The sequence below is a fragment of the Centruroides sculpturatus genome, unplaced genomic scaffold (genome assembly GCF_000671375.1).
Source record: "Centruroides sculpturatus isolate CEXI.00-Female unplaced genomic scaffold, Cexi_2.0 scaffold142, whole genome shotgun sequence".
NCBI lineage: Eukaryota > Metazoa > Arthropoda > Arachnida > Scorpiones > Buthidae > Centruroides > Centruroides sculpturatus.
In genome coordinates this window covers 247,272-264,689 of record NW_019384352.1, presented here as the reverse complement: position 1 = coordinate 264,689, position 17,418 = coordinate 247,272, and the positions used below count along the sequence as shown (strand labels likewise).

The 17,418-nt window shown below is 31.2% G+C and overlaps 3 protein-coding genes across 11 annotated transcripts in view; 2 read left to right on the top strand and 1 right to left on the bottom strand.

The window, feature by feature from the left end:
• LOC111638271 (vascular endothelial growth factor A-like) overlaps positions 1 to 17,418 on the bottom strand; it is a 47,800-nt gene that overhangs the window by 10,598 nt on the left and 19,784 nt on the right. The window contains exon 1 of one of the 5 annotated variants that reach the window (XM_023383958.1): positions 8,183 to 8,263. The exons of the other annotated variants lie outside the window; for them this stretch is intronic. The gene's annotated coding sequence lies outside the window, so the exon portion shown is untranslated. Of the gene's footprint in view, positions 1 to 8,182; positions 8,264 to 17,418 lie in introns of those variants that run through there. 5 annotated transcript variants of the gene reach the window in all.
• LOC111638220 (dystrobrevin beta-like) overlaps positions 7,531 to 17,418 on the top strand; it is a 28,213-nt gene continuing 18,325 nt past the window's right edge. For 2 of the 5 annotated variants that reach the window (XM_023383885.1, XM_023383899.1), the window contains exons 1-2: positions 7,531 to 7,670; positions 8,615 to 8,715. The gene's annotated coding sequence lies outside the window, so the exon portion shown is untranslated. The remainder of the gene's footprint in view (positions 7,671 to 8,614; positions 8,716 to 17,418) is intronic. The other 3 variants (XM_023383921.1, XM_023383904.1, XM_023383890.1) reach the window with 2 other exon arrangements.
• The window catches only part of LOC111638180 (dystrobrevin beta-like), a 15,070-nt gene continuing 12,540 nt past the window's right edge, over positions 14,889 to 17,418 (top strand). The window contains exons 1-2 of the transcript XR_002758809.1: positions 14,889 to 15,218; positions 15,310 to 15,395. The gene's annotated coding sequence lies outside the window, so the exon portion shown is untranslated. The remainder of the gene's footprint in view (positions 15,219 to 15,309; positions 15,396 to 17,418) is intronic.

Below are 17,418 nucleotides of genomic sequence, written 5' to 3'. Positions count from 1 at the left end.
AATTATTGTGACATTGTCAGGCTGCAATTTTCAGTCATATTTTAATTTAAAAATCACGTGACTTCCGGTTCAGGACATAGTTCGTATATAGTCAGTCTTAGGTTCCGGAGGCCCCCTATTATCATATATCTGTTTGTTTATTTGTTAAGTTATGGCAACGCAACACTTGGGCGATCTGCCTAGAGGGGATGCCTTCCGGGAGGCTTTTATAAGAGAAACTGGCCCCTATTTAGACGTTACAGACGGAAAAAACCCGGAAAACTCCACGTGGCCAGCCCGTCCCAGCGAGGCGCGAACCCACGACCGAACTCCCAGTGTTTAGGGTACGAAGACCGCTTGGCCACTGGTGGGCCTTTCATATATCTTAACTCCGTTCTCGAGATTAAATAAGGCTTGAGAGGACACGGTAAGATCCTCAAAGAGGAATGGGGCCCTATTCCTCATCCTAAGCCATAAAAATATACGAATAAAAATCAATAGAACAGGTTTTTTTTAACACGTGGTATCACATTTCTTACATAAAATACGAAATTTTGGGTGCCCTCTCAATTTCCTATTGGTCCACTATATCTGGGATTAGGCTATATTTAAAGTATGGTAAAGAAAAATTTATATTTAAATTACTTATATGAACGTTTTATTTATTTAATTTTTCCTTCCAAAATAACTAAATATAATTTATTAGAATATTATATATTTATATTTTTGACGATGTTACCATGCAATCTGGTAATCATTTGATGTTTATGTTTTCGTCTTTTAATATTTTATACTGGTTATATTTAGCCATTTGTTTTTTTATTTTATGGCCTGAATATAAATACGCAGAGAGAAACAACAGAAAATTAAAAAAGAAAAAAAAATCGATGTCAAAAGTTTGATTGATGCCCCCATTTTGAGATGATGTCTATGTTTCCGCATGAATAACTGTTGTAGCAACGCACGAATTATGGGTCCCTTGATCAATTTTAACCCCTCAATGGAGACCCTACTATCCCACGAGGCCTCACCAAGATCGGAGATTACGAGTTCCGACACGTGCTTTTTAAAAATTTATAACGGAAGGCATCGAATTCTATTCATCCTCCATGTCGCGATGCATTTAACGTGTCGCGCGTCGCGACGCGTCCGACTTAAATATGGCTGCTCGTTGTTGGTATAGACATTTCTTGTACTTTTCAAATTAAAAATATTTCTCAGCCTCCGGAGCTGAAATTAAAATCAATAATTTTACTTTAAATCAATTAATTTATCTATCATTATATTTAATATTAATCCTTCGTGAAAAAATAAATATTATAAACAATCGTCGTTACGACATTGACCAATCAGCAGCTCGTGATAATATCAATTAGCCAATAACGGAGCTAAATTCGAGCGCGCGAAATTTAAAAAGATTTAAATTGTGAAACGTTAAAATTTGAAGATGTTTTGAACCGAATTTTAAGCGTAAAAATGCAATTTATAAAATTAATTATATAAAATATTGAAAAAAGTAAATTACATCGAAATTTACTCTAAAATACAACGTTTTTATAACGCTGTTTACAATGATGCAACGTAGTTTTATAGGAGTAAACATTCTTCGCACCTTATTTTCTGGCGTAGGTTGCCTTATTTATGTATGGATTTGCTAAAAATAAATTAGCATGGGATCTTTTATCTTTACACAATAATGCTTATCTTATTACTATCGTGATCTTTTCAGCATCATAATCACTTTTAAACTCTTGATTTCTGAATATCTAAATATGAAAATGATGACAAGTAATGTATTTATTCTTTTTTTTTTCAGTTCTTGTATGAGAGTGATAAAAGGGCAGGCAGTTATTGAAGCTGGTTTCTTGATGTGAATTTAATGTTCTCGTAACTTTTTTTCATTACCAAATTATAAAGCAAACTTATAAATCAACATAAATTACAATTTATTTGTGTGCACCGTAGGCCTTCTCTTAATATTTTCATATTTATAAATAAAGTTACAGGGAGAAAAAGATATAAAAACATTTTACTCTTTCTTAATTAAGATTAATTTATATATAAAATGGGAAATAACACGTTTGTGGTATTGATCTTTTGAACTACTCAGTAAACTTTCTAAAAAAAAACCTGGTTTAAATCCCATATAAAATTAAATTTTTCCTTTTAAAAAGGAACTTCCTACGGACTTTTTCACTGTTTATATGGAATTTATGGCCCACTTCTTCTGAAGATCAAAAAGTGATACAGGGAGTGTTTTTGGAAAATTTCAAAGCAGACCACAGAACGAGCACGGAAACACTTGAACGACACATCAACTGGATAATAAATAATAAAAATCAACCTCAACTATCGCGGCCTATTTATTCTAACTGTTATTCTGGGTTTATGGCTAGTGTTACCATAGGATATCAAAAGGAAGATAGGCTATGCCCTCTAAAATGAGAACATACCGAACCATACGAAAGTCACGTCCTCTAATCGTAATTTTTTATCTGGTAAGTGTAGTTACCAGATTCAATCCTTATCATTCGACTAAAACAATGAAGAAACTGTTTCCATATACTGAGCTGTAGCTCAAAGAGGAGCCTGGAACAGAAGCTACCATAAGGGGGATTTGGGGCTTAACTCCAAATCCCTCTTATGGTAGCTTCTGTTTCTGTACTTCTTCCTTTATTAGGGCTTTTTCTGTGGTTCTGTGTCGTTCAAATATCTTCTTCTTCGTTTTGCATGCATGTCTGTGTTTTACTGCGTTATTCCATAAACCTGTATTGTAAAAATTAATGAATTATGTTATGAAATATATATAGTGTAGAATATAAATCCTACCCTTTTAAAAATCCTGCATATGGGCTGGTCACCAATATTCATCTTTCCATTCAATATAATTATGGATAAACAATGAGGAAAGCTTGATTCTCTGTCCTCCTCGATATGCAAATAAGTGTAGAACGTCCCCAGTGAGTGGAATCATCATGAAGTCCGTATTCACTGTAACTAGAGTGTGCTTAGACTTATTTACTGAAAGCTTTTCTACGACTTGGCAACATTGTAGATAATACCAGAGTGTCGACATGTCGAACTAGCGAAAGGTTGGATTACCGAGATTAAAATTTCTTATTTAGCGATTACAGTTCAATTTTTATCTCAGACGAGTTTAATAAATTTTTCTTCTTAAATCAATAAAGAACGGTTATAAAAATAACAATTTAATTTTAAATTGTTTATTTTTTAACTCATTATTTTAATTGCTTACTTAAGATGAATTCATTATATATTTTTTTTAAATTAATTAAATAAAAAGGTCATATATATTTACAATTAAGTTTTCGAAGAAAAAGTTTGTGTATAATATAAAAATTCAAATTATTTGGTTAATAAAAGTTAAAAACAAATGTTACTTTTTTTATAACAAAAATTAAATTCCTAATCCCCGGTTTATCTTAATTAAACAATAGATGTAGGCTAATTAACTATAATAAATCAATATTTTTTATTATTAATGTTAAATCAGCATAATTAAAAATCCAGCAACGAGTTGCGTAATTTTCCTGACTGATATTTTTTAAAACAAAAAAAAAACCTCGTAACCTTTTATATTATTAAGCAAAATAAATAAAATTGGGTGTGGCGCCATCTGTTATGAATTTTGTTATAAAAAAACTTTTTATATTTTTAATTACTATAGAATTACAAATAGCTTAATTTTGAGGGTAGGAATGAGTTTAAAAAAAGTGTAAATGTTAATAATGCATATCATCTTCATTAAGGCTATCCTTCTAGAGATAGGAGGTATCATGAGGTGTCATCCTTTATCTCCTAACCTTATCCACTTTTAACCACTAATTTTTCTACGATTTAGTTGAGAAATTCTCCGCTCCTCAAAGCGTCAAAGCAAATTATCATATGTTTAAGTCCGAACTTCAACAAGCCCTAGATGTATTAGGGCCTCTTCAAAGTCCATAATAGCGGGTGGAAAGTAAGTAGGCATTAAAAAATCACAGTAATTTCTATATTACTGAAGAAAATATGATGAAAATTATTTTACTTGTACATTGTTAAATGGAATATGGATGCATACCTTAAAATTCAATGTGGCATCATCCACCAACGACACGTTTTCCTCAGATCGTATGTGAACGGATAAGCACTTTTCTGCGTCTACAACGGAACCTAGGGTCATTTTAACTTCAGATGCCATTTCTTGATTGTTTCGGGACTGATTATGGCACGACTTCCCTTCATCGTACGCTACCATCTCTGCACGACAATTACTGATTTCCACACCTCATAGCATGAAAAATCTCCGAACAACGTTAATTAAAAATATTAGTGCATTAGAGATTATTTCAAAATATACCGCTTAGAATTTCGTAATGCTGTGGATTTTTCATTGGCACAGTTTAGAAAAATAGTCTTGTGCCCGGGAGCCGGCCTTAATCTTAATTATCTGGCGTGGGACACAGAGACAAATCCAAGATTGATGGTACAATTACGTGATTGACGGTACAGGATTGGTAGATAAATGATACATCAAGTGTTAAATAACTCATCAATCATCATGAATTTCATCACCAGTAGAAAATTCTACGGTTTCTACTGTCTCAATAAAACACTTTCTTACAAACACCCCTCACGATAACGTTTGCTATTTAATTTATTTGTCTCATCCATTCATTTACGTATCATGCGTCATCGCAGCAAACAACACAAACAACACCCTTACACATGGGCAGCCACAGAAATTTTTTAGGATTCGGAAAAGCTTGAAGGCAAATAATTACATCAATAAATTTTTTATTTAATTTTTGGGTTTCACAAGTAGATTATAAAATACAGTATTATATCAAAGCATTCCATGATCGAGGGTGTAAGGTTACATATCTCAATCACTTTTACGATTACAATTTATGGATTTTTTTTATTCAATCCCAGAGGAGGGGGCAAGTGCTCCGTATGGCCCCTCTGCTAACGCTCATGCCGCTAGCAGAGGGGCCATAGATTAGCTTATATATTACTTTCTCTTAAGCATAAATATACACAAAAATTCTATAACGATGTCTCTCGCCACCCGATGCCCCATTGTGGGCCTGATTGAACTCATAATAGTCTTGCTAAAAAGGCTCTCTTAGTGCTTGTAGAACAAAGAATTAATAAGTAAATAAACAACCTCAAAAAGTAAAATTGAATGAGTGCTTTTAGTTATTAACTAAACACATTAATTTTTAATAAAGAAAATCTAAAAAAAATATATAAACAGAGTTTTCATATTGATTACAAAATTTCACTTTAATTTCGAATTTAAAACATTTAACGGTAAACCATAGCTTTCATGGGAATGGATATGGATTGTTATATCGATAGACATAAAGTTGCGTAAAGATCCACCATTGCCATTACGAAACACGGGCATTAATAATGAAAATAAAGGACAAATTGAGTCCTCTCTCGTTTCAATACAGGAAAAGGACAGTCTAGCTAAAATAAAGAAGTATCTTTTAAAGTAAAGGAGGTATGACAGGCTGTCATCCTTTACTTTAATGTGTATCCTGTAGTGTGTTTTTTAGTATATCCTGTATTATTTAGTGTGTATAAAGTGTGTTTAGTGTACGATAATAATAAACTTAAAAAGGTATTAACAAATTTAGAGCATTAAATTATTGCTTCTGCTGATAATATACAATAATACAGGTAGCTGAAAAGTTAGTTAACCCAACTAACCGGATTGCCTACATTTAGGTTAACTGACTTTTGGGTCGTCCCACTTTTACAGCATTAATAATATCTACAGTTCAACTATTAATTACTGTTTTGTATATAAGATAAAAAAAACTTTTAATACTATTTCGGATATAAATTATATTATTATTTTAAGGATTACTTTAAAAAAATTCATTAAGTTTGTAAATAAGATAATATTTCAAGTACTTCTTTAACAAAATGGAACACATATACCTGCAAATGGAAAATTTTCAATTATGTCAGTCATTTGTGGCCATTTTAAGTTAGTGGAAGCGCAGATGTTGCCGTTAATACTTTGATAAAATAAATCAAAATGTAATGAAAGTGTTTACACAAGAAGCAATACAAACATAAAAGTTTTAATGGCTTCGTCTGATTTGTGTATTTAATAAAAAAGGTTTTATTTGTATTATCTGTGTACTCGACTGCATCTTAGCAACAATCGTTTGTCTACAAGATACATGCATTTGTTCTGTGTACTCATTTTAAAATCATTTTTGTTTTAATTTCTAAACTTTAACTTGAATACCGACAAAGAATTCTCTTGAAATGTAAAATAATTGCCAAAATTAGAGTCATAGACAGTAGCGAACAGTTTCCCATTTGGCCCACTAGGACCTGGCCTAGGGCGCAAAAGTTTGGGGGCGCCCTTGAGCTACAAAAGGCCTTTCCTTCACCAAACAACATAACGAAGAGTCTCGTAACGTGTAGGCTGTTTAGCTAGTAAGTAAATTCGACTCTGAGCTTAGGGTTGTTATGGGGCCTCACACAGAGTTCAACTTAGGTAAATCCAGTCTTGGCTTAGGATTTTACACTATAAACTTAAAGTAGTGTGTGTCCTTGTTGACCTAGAATAAACGTTTTAAACCAACTTTAACTAATTTTAATGCATATTAAATTGAATGAAATCTAATATCTAAAAATGCCAAATTTGAACCTATTATTTAAAGCATGCAGGACCTGTGTAAGGTAAAATATAACAGATGCCGTTCACAAATACTGTATCCGAGACGGTTAAGCATCAACCTATTACTCTGGGGACCTGCAATCATCCTGTCTTACATCATCCAGCTTCCATCATTGTGGGCCTGCTGAACCTATAATGGGAATGGTTAAAAAAGACCGTCTTAGTGTCTAGAAAGCAAAGAGTAAAATAAAACTATTTCTGTAAGAAAATTCAAGTTATAGTCTTGTTGGTAACCCATCTATCTAGATTTCCCCCTTATTTTTAACTCTTTCCGCCCTGTAAGCATTTGGAGGTTCTTTTATCCGTATCCATCGTGGATTCGGCCAGGTTCACAATGAAAATGGCTGGACGGCGAGGGACGGAACTCGACATACCCGAAAAATATCTGCGGTTTTCGACCGGCCGGATTCGATCCCGGATCCATCAGAGCAGTATATATGTAAATTCCTTGATATTAATAAATACAGGTTAATTATAGGAAATTCAGCGGCTCGGGAATCCGGGATCCTCCGCTTATCAGAACGATTATTTTAGCTTATATAAAAATAATTTATGCAATAATCTTATTTATACTTTAAATTTTATTAATTTACACGCTATTTAAAAAAACAAATCAATTTTTTACGTATAATTTCATTTAAGAGCAATAAATGCTGTTGAAAATTAGCTGTTGCCAGTTAGAAAAAAAAATTATTATTATTATTATTACTCTAAAATTTATTAAAATCGGAGTTAAATAATAAAAATAAAACAACATAAAAATTAAATATAATAAGTTATTTATTACGCGAATAAAAAATGATATTTATGAAAATTTTACTTTTTTTTTTGTTACGCCATTTTCTGTTGCCAGAGTGCGCTGATGGCGGAAAGATTCGGCTTTTAATGATCTTAGAAAGGGCGGATACGGAAGAGACGAACAGCAGTCGGGTGCTTTGTGATGCTGAAGATCAGTAGATGCCGATGGATCGATAGATATTAGGTAAGGTAAATATACAAATAACTTAAAAACACGATATTTATCTTAAACTCTTCTTAGAAGTGTAAAACGATAAAATTCGTAAAAGTGGCGCAAAATTTAAAAATAACTCAACATTGTTTATTTTAAATCGATACTTAACGTAAAGCTATCTGTTGTCAAATTTTTAACTTAAATTACATTTTTAAAAACAATTTTCTCGACATTTCTTGGTTTAAAAAAAAAAAAAAAACGCGAAACGATCGTATTCCGAAAAATTCAAATTTGTATATATATTTTCAACGATTTAAATTTGAAAATATTCAAATATTTAAAATAATAAATATCATTTGATGATTGGTCAGTTTAAAATTTAAATTAATCACGTGACTTCCCGCTCGGTTATTTTAATAATTATTTTTTTTTTTTTTAAAGAAGGAAGTGAAATTTATTTTTATTTTTTTCGCGGTTAAATGCTACGAAATATTATTTGTAAATTCCTAAATTCGATGCATATTAATAGTTTATATTTTTACCTGTTTTAAGATAAACTTATCGTTCGATCTAAATCGGATAATTTGCCAGTCGTTGTCATAGCAACCAGTACGAACAAAAAGGTTTTTCATTCAATAGAATTGTTTCGTATTCACGAATAAAAAATAATAAAATATAAGTTTTTTTAAAGAAACTTAGAGTTTTTTTTACGTTTCTATTTATTTATTATTTATTTTTTAATTCTTCATTCTACTTAAAATTTGAATTTATCGATTCATTCTTTAAAGTAATTCCGGTGAAAATGTCGAATAATTTACCGTAATTTCGATTGATTTTTTTATTATTATTATTTTTTTTTTGTGTTAAATTAATTCAAAAAAGTACTTTTATAATCGACATTTTTTATTATTATTATTTCTTTCCTATTAATATTTTAATTCCACTTCGAGTTATTAATAAATTATTAAAATTAGTTTAGATGGCAACACTATAAAATTACCTGGTGACAATCGTAGCAGACGACGTTTCGGCAGCCATTTTCAGTTTGATCGTTTGGATTGCAAATTGGAATTCGGTAAATTTATAGTCTTTTCTTTTTTTTAAATAATAAATTATCGATTAAGTTATTTATTTAATTAAATCTTAGTTTATTTTAAACGTTCAATTAATTTATAAAGCTTTTTTTTTTTAAATTAAAAAGTTGTATACGCGAACCCTAATTTAAGCCTAATTACACGCAGACCGGGTTATAATTAGGCTTAAATTAGGCCTAAATTAATTAATTACGAAATTACCGATTATACGGATGAATTTTTCGTTATTTTTTTTTTTAATAATGTGAAATAGAACAACATTTAAAATTCAATTTTTATCGATGTATTTGATGGAACGTTGTCTATATTTAGAAAAGAAGAGGCGTTAGGAAATACGAATCACATGATCGACTGTGCTTGAGAGATTATCTGCATGCGATCGATTAAGATTTCCAGTTAAAAATTCACATAAAAATCATTATAAATTTCCTAAAAATTTTGAAATTTTAGCTAAACATATTGAGATCGTTCGTATCTATCTCGATATCTTTTCATGTATTTAAGACAGGGATGGCAAACTGTCGGCCCGGGGGCCTGTAAGGCTTCGTATCCGGCCCGCGCCTTGATGATTTCTTTTCTAAAAAATCAAATGAAACAGAAAAAAAAACATTCAAACTTCTGTTTGCCTTTTTTAAAAATTGACAGGCCCTTCGCTACGTTTTAGTTTGAAAACCGATTTAGGATACGTATGATCACGTAAGGAACCGCGGGGATCCGAAATTGGAAGAATAAAACAATTTTACCGTTGAAATTCTATACTTTAATAACGTTAAAAATTGTAGCTATATAAATTAATTAGTTTATAATGTAAAATTATGTAGAGGGTGGGCCCCAATCTCGTGTCTAGGAAGGTTTTGATCTGAACTTCCAACAGGCTGAATATAATATGACGAGGTATGGATCTCTCTTAATCACCTCAGACATCCTTAATATTTATATTTTATCACACGTATCTACGGCTTATAGGCTACATTATTATACGTTATTAATATTATAAATATACATTGTACCGGTACCTTAATATACAACAAAAGCCGCTTAAAACAACCTCATAAAACCGAACTGAATTGAGCAGGGAAAATTTGCCACGATAGAAACATGATTAAAGTCAACCATCTTTGTGTATATCAACCGGTCGGCATAACATGATAAAATTTCTCATGGGCAACACAGTTCGATTTTATAACGGCGTTAAGTTATACAGGCTGAAGTCAGAAGTCGCTTATGTGTGTCTACCTAAGATGAGTCAGAATTTATAAAATTTTGATTCCTTCATCTTTGTTAAAAAGCTCTAGAAAGGCAAGTCGAGAATGAGAGTTTTGCATTTAAAAAGTCCTCTAAACGGTATTTAACATATGTAAATACGTTAAAGTATATAGACGTTGATTTGGTTAAACATTTTTTTTTCCATCTAAACCAAAAGAAAATTTAAATATTTGGTGATGAATGTTTAACGAATCAACGTCAATATCATCAGACTTTTCATTTAATGATTTACATATATATATATAAAGTAGAATATATGTTAGTATTTAACGTCAAACTATTTACATATCAAAAACCCAATGATTATAATATGAATAATTAAAATAATCATGAGTAATGGATATTTTAAAATATACGGTAAAACTTGTATAAACCGGAATAGTAATTTATTAGACGAATTGATGTTCTATATTAAACTATAATTACAATAGTAAGAGACTTATTTACATTGGATACCCAAGTTTATTGGGGGGGTCTTCATACTGTCTTCACGCTATGTGAAAACATGTATTAAGGTCTATCGTAAAGAATATGAATAACCGATTCTACTCGTATCGATTATACACTTGCATAATACATATTAAATATTTATGAGACTATTTACTCACATCATCACCCAGAATATTCGAAATTTGTTTTATAACTAGGCATTTAATAAAGTTAAAATTCTGGTAATAATGCTACATTTTGTAAAATGCAGCTCCATCTAAGGGGTCAGATTTGGGTTAGTTGCGGTCTTTATCCCTTCACCAAACCGTGTAAATTCACTCCTAAACTCAAATAAATCTCTTAAATTAACGTAAAGTAAGCTTATATTTGAAATATATATTCTGTAGTTTAAAATCACGCATTTTATCTAACGGTATTGGAAAAATATAGACTACTTAAATCGATTCGTAATTAAATAAAAAGGTCTAGATTAGAACGACTGATTTTTGGACCGTGTTCACATCCGAAAATAATAAATAAATGCATTATTATCATTTCAAATGTTTTCGATTACTCTTTGTGTAATTCAACAATTGTGTATAAAAGATATCGACGACGAACGATGGAAGAAGGACGTTTCATCGCTTTCCAAATCAAAACCAGACGTCGCAAAGTCCCGTTCGATTTGTCTTATCTCGGCATTTGCATTTTAATTTTCGCTAATAATTCGACACAAAAATAATGTCATAAATATTGTAATTTAGAATAAAAACTACCATTCCTTGTAATTCGTTACGCTTTCGTGTAAGATCGCTTACCAAAAATCACCCCTCGTCAGACACTATCCGGTTCGTTAAGTAAACCGGATATACGAATTTACACGATAATTCAGAGACCTGCTAAACGGTAAATGAAGGTCCGAATTTTAAAAACACGTGATTAATTACAAGAGCATTTAGATAAGCACAGTATTTATGTACTACTGTACAGTGTTGTTCAGTTAAGCCGATCACGCGATCGAGAACAAAACTGTTTAAAATTGCAGATAAGACTAAATTAATTGCTAATCGATCATGAGATCATTTAAAAGATACGGAAATGTAGTGTTTTTTTCGGCTAAATATACGAAAGTAATGCTTTGTATTTTAATTTTTTTTTCCTTCCGTATAAACGTGATTCGTAAAGATAATTTACGTCTCTTATATTATACTTTTAAATTTAAACCAAGGCTTTTTTTCTTTATTTTGCTTCCTATAAAAAAAGGGGGTATTATTCGTTCAGATTATCATAATGAATAATAATAACGACGATTCTATTATTAATTCACGTTCGAAATGCTTCTGTTGTATGCGACTTAAATAAACAATAAGCCTATCTAATCTATAAAATCGATTTGTTTGTAAAAATAATTCTAAATTGCTCTTCCTGCGTGATATATATTTATATAAAATCGCAGTTTCCTTGCTATAATTATTTTACCACCAGTTTACTGGAGTGTAGAGCATGCTGACGTATCAAACTATACGAGCATCCCTTAAATAGCGTGATCTAAACAGTTCATTAATTACAATTGTTGATAGATTACCCGATTGAATAACTCCCTATTTAAAACTTCAGTTAGCTAATAAGCAGTCACAAGATAATCGTTAACATACCATTACATCTCGATTAATTTAACGTAGGGAATCTAAGTGCAATCAGATGATTGAAAGGAGGAACAACGATTCGAGTAAGCTACACTTCTTCCAGTAGAACGGGCATAGAGGATAGCACAGAAATTTGGGATTTTATTTATTATGACAGGGTTTAATGGATGTTTCCGGAATGCCTGACTGGCCGATCGATATTTTAGAAAATCCTGACATGCACGAGTTTATTGTATTAACGTAGAGTTTTGTTTGTGTAGTCGCTTAGGCCGCTTCCCTTTTATTATCGTCGCTTCGGAAACCTAAAAAAATCCACTAACTTTCAGCTAGGTGCAAAGTACAACCGGTTGTTTTACTTCTATAAATAGTATAAAACGTATACGGTACGTCCTACTGTCGCCAAAATGAGTTTTGTATTCTAATCTCTACATCTGCGCCTGACATTTCGCTGAATAAGAAGACACATACACACACACAGTCTATAATTAATTCAAAGTCTGTAATTAATATGTACTCTACAATAGGTCGAAGCTATCAATGAAACACTAAATCAATAATTTGCTTTGCTCGTGTAATTTGTTCCCAGTTTGTCTTTCTGCCAATTCAATTACATTCGTAAGGAATTCCCTCTCTCCGGGTTAAATAATAAACAAATTTTGGTTTATAATTAAATTGCCATTTTAAGCAGAAACTATTTTAAATATTTTCGATTGATTATAGGTTATATTACATATTACTTTTATTATTATTATTATTATTATTAGACTGTTCTTCCTTCACAAAATAGCAATAAATTTAAAAGTGAGAGGCCCTAAACAATGGCGTAACCTTAAGATGCAGCAGCTCGATTTAGTCAGGACTTGCTTAACATTTTATATTTAAGAAAAATGACAGAAACATTTCCGAATTGTATAAAATACCGAAGATCGAAACGAATTTTTAAAAATGTTTTTTTACTACAAAATCGATTAAATAATTGGCTAAATTTTTTAATCGCTGATTAATAAATTGCGTGATTTATAACCGCGTGCATTTAGGATCTTCATTTGTAATGATTTACCGACATAAATGTTTTTCTTCCGTTTGCATTTAACTGAAAACAATTAAAAGATTTTCCTTTTAAAACAAGCAGAAGCAAAAATGATTTTATCGTAAAAGGCATTTCAGACTAATTTTTCCCGTCTTATTCCACTTCTCAAACACATCCGTTAACGAACATACGGCCATTTTCCCATATAAAAATTATATATATATAAAAAAAAAATCCTCCCTTTTTTTTACTATAAGATATTTTCTAAACGTTTCTAGAATTCAGTGTTTACACAAGCGCAGACTAAAAAAGAACATGGTTTCCCCCGCTATAAAAAGAACGAACACGTGACATCACGAAGCCAAGATAAATAACTTTCATTTAATTAGGTTGAAAGTGGAAGAGTTTGTTTATAAGAAACTTAACAATAGTATTGTAGTATTGTGCTGTTAAAAATGTTATTGGATGTAATGGTTTTTGCTCGAGCGTTACACTCAAGACCGGTTATCGATTATGAGACCTGTCCCGTGACCCAGAGTGTAGAAGCAAGTAAAGATTGCGAAGATTTCAAGCATTTCCAGGGGAGGATTACACGATTTAAAATGCTATTACGTCACGCACGAAGTTTCCGCACGGGCTTACATATTAAAAAATCTCCACTGTGCGGTGGAAAAAAAAGTTTAGGTCGAGGCTAATTTTATACAAAAACACCTTGCATTTATATTATTGTACTTTGTAATCCACTTCTTAAAATAGTACTCTAGCAAATAATGCACATTGCTTGTTTATATAACACTTAGAATATTTTATGGCCTGCCAAAACGATTTTCCGGATCGTTTAGTAGTAAACTTGGAAAAATTTGTACGGATCGTAAATGTCGAATTCATAAAAGTATGAAAAATAAAATAAAATAATAATTTATTATTATTATTATTATTCGCTTTAACTCAAGGCAGCGAGTTTTAGACACCTGATCGATGTTGTGATTTTTTTACCCCCTTTCTTTCTTTGTGAGAATTGCAATTTCGTGTTACAATTGTTAATTCTTAAGTGAACAACGGAGTAAAATTTAAAAGAATTTTTATTCGAATTACTTGCTGCAAATTAAAAGGGAGAGCCCAAAAGTCCGTTAATAGAGAGATAATATGGGTCGGACTTGCTAATGACGAGTAAAATAGTCATTAGTATTTACGATTTTTTAATAAAACTCATCCCTGTCCTCTCAAAATTAAGCTCTTTTTTTGCTGTTTCATATTAGTTTAAACTTTTTTTTTTAAAAATAGTTTTAAGTTAATAAAACATGATAACAGATGGAGCCACCAAAATTTTAAATATTGCCGGGAAAGTCGAACAACTCGTTGCTGATTTATTTAAATTTGTTTTTAAACAATTAAGCTCACCGTATGTAGATTTTCTCGCCGAAACTTAATGTTTNCTCGTTGAACTGGAAAAATTTCTGTCTTTATTACATCTAATACAGTATTTCGAAGAAATCAGTCCCCACTGTACTCGGCTATAGATCGGTTCGGTTAAGCTTTTGTTTAAGTAATATTCCGGCTCTTTCGTCAGGGTTTTGTTTACGTCCCCAATTCAAATTCATGTGTAGCATCAACCCGAGGTCCTAGGCTTCCACCAACTAAACCGGGTGAGGTTGGTGCTCCGTAAAGCGCATGCGCCAATCTGGGTTTTTGGAATCTGACAATACAGAGATTCCACTCCGCCATTAATATTCGAATATACAACAGCGATTTTATTATTTTTTTCCACGTGTAGTNAAAAAAAAAGTTCATAAAGGGCAAGCCTCAAATGGCCTGTGTATATTTGATCGTGCACTGCTAGTATTATGTCTTACATTATGCAGACTACATCCACAACTGCTGCTTTTATCTGGGCCCCAGTGTACCTGATCAATATCTGGAATATCATCGAGGCTTTCCGGGAAAATGGTCTAAACAATATGGAACTCAGGACCGAAATAAACGTTTCACATCTGGAAACCCTCCTGTCGTCCATTTTTTACCAATTGAATAAAAGACTGCCATCTGCTCAACAGCTCGACATCAATCTGTGTACAGCGAAAGTACTCAACTGGCTTTTGGCACTATACGATAAGTAAGCTATATAGGCCTTAAGTTTCTGTATCAGTAATACTGTAGTTACGGCATGGAATTAAATACCTTTTTTCTTTTTTAATTTTAAATAGAGAAGACAGAAGCAAAATTTCTGCATTTTCGCTTAAAGTTGCGCTAGCCACAATGTGTGCAGGGAAGCTTATGGATAAATTGAGATGTAAGTCGATTTTGACGTAAATGACGTTAAAGATGAATTTGCTTTTAAGTTAAACGACGAGATGTAATTTATTTTCATGGAAATCTAGATTCTAAAATTATGACAATCCATTGGAGAACTATTTAATTTGTTAAATGATATCTTCAATGAGTATTAATTGCATTTTTAACAACAATAAAGTTGATAAAACCCCAATATAATCAACTTATTCGTGTTTAAAATGTAAATTTCTACGTACGAAAAGCTGTAAATAGATGATATTTTAATAAAATTCCTAAAATTAGCTCCTATTATTGGAGGTTATTTTCATTAAGATTGAGAATATTACAACAATTATTTTGTATTTTGAATGCGCCAAAAATTGTCTTCGGTGATTAAGTGGGAATATTTTTAAAGTGTGTTCGAGATGCCTGGGGAATTCCAAAAAAACATCGCCCTTTAAATCCTCGTAGAGCTGAATTTGAAGTTCAGACTAGTTATCCCCCTTAAGAAGATGCTCTTCAGCACTGCTAAAAAGAAGTTAAAGGTTTCTACGTTTGAATTCAATTATATAATAATATATGAATAAATTATATACATACAAAACAGTTATTTGATTAAAAATGGCACCTCGCACTTGTTTACGAGATTCATCAAAAATTTACAAGAGAAAAAACAGTAAACAAAACATTACTAAAAAAGAAAAATACTATTTTAAAAATGTTTTCCAGTAAATCCATATTTCTCGATAGGAATTTAATCAAATTTTTGTATAAAATTAAATTTATCGCAGAGAGAGAAAAAAAATGATTAAAGAAAAGGTTTTATACGAATTTAAATACGTGTTTAGTTTAAAAATAAAAAGAGAGAAACAAAACAAGATGATGGAAGAAGATAAAATTGGAAGAGCAGATGGCGGCGGTTTCTGGAAAACTTCTCTCTTTCTCTCGCCTTTTCCCTTTTGTCGGAGTTATAATATTGATCCAAACACTGAAAAATACATATTGTATTGTGCCTGCGGGTCTATATTGAAAATGCAGTTGCTGTGCATGAGAAATTAAATTTTCACTATTCAAACACGGAGCGATTCAGAAATGATCCGCTTATATTCTAGATTATTTGGAATTCGCTGAATACTTTATAGAAAACAATTGGGAAACGTTCTATAAAGGTTTTCAGTAGTTTAAAATTATCCTAGAATATCTAAAATATGATTTAAAACTTTTTCTTCTATAAGTTGGGGGTGGATTTTAAAGGAATTTCGTAGTATATGAATACATTTTACGTAATGTTAATAAGTAAAATATAAGTGGCCCAAAAGTCAGTTAAACAACGTATAATTGTAAATACGAATCAAACGCGTTGTTCTTTAAAAAAAAAATTTAATTGGAAACACGATGAAAATTATTAAATATTTACATATTTTCTTTTCGCAACAGTTAATTGACTTTTGAGTCACCCCGTATATCGAACACAGAACCTAAAATGGTATATTGAAAAATTTAATTATTATAAATTAAATAGACTAATGGAGGAGATTTTAATGTCGTAGAAAAATAAATAAATACATAAATAGAATATTACTTCTCCTCCTTTTTAATTTCGAAAATAAATGTGTTAATATTTCGCTTATTATTATTTTTTTTCAGAGAGGAAATTATTTATAATAAATGAGATACGCTTATATAAAACTCGGCCCAAAAGTCAGTTGGCAGTGTGTTCCAGATATACTTTCGAACACTAATCCAAACGTGTTCTTCCTTTACTGTAAGCGTGATTAAGAGATAAGCCAGCTTTTACAATTGTTAACTGACTTTTGGACCACCCTGTATAATTATTATATCGATATTTTAAGAAGGAATTTATTAAGTTTTTTTTTCATATATGTTACGACGAAGCTTTTGTTTTAATTGATAATTTTTTTCTTTTTTTAATTTAGGTAAGAAGAAATATTAAAAAAGTACTGCTGTAGTTTATCACCAAGTTAAATAGTTTTAATTAATAAAAAAAATTAATGCATAATAATATTAATAATTTCTGAATT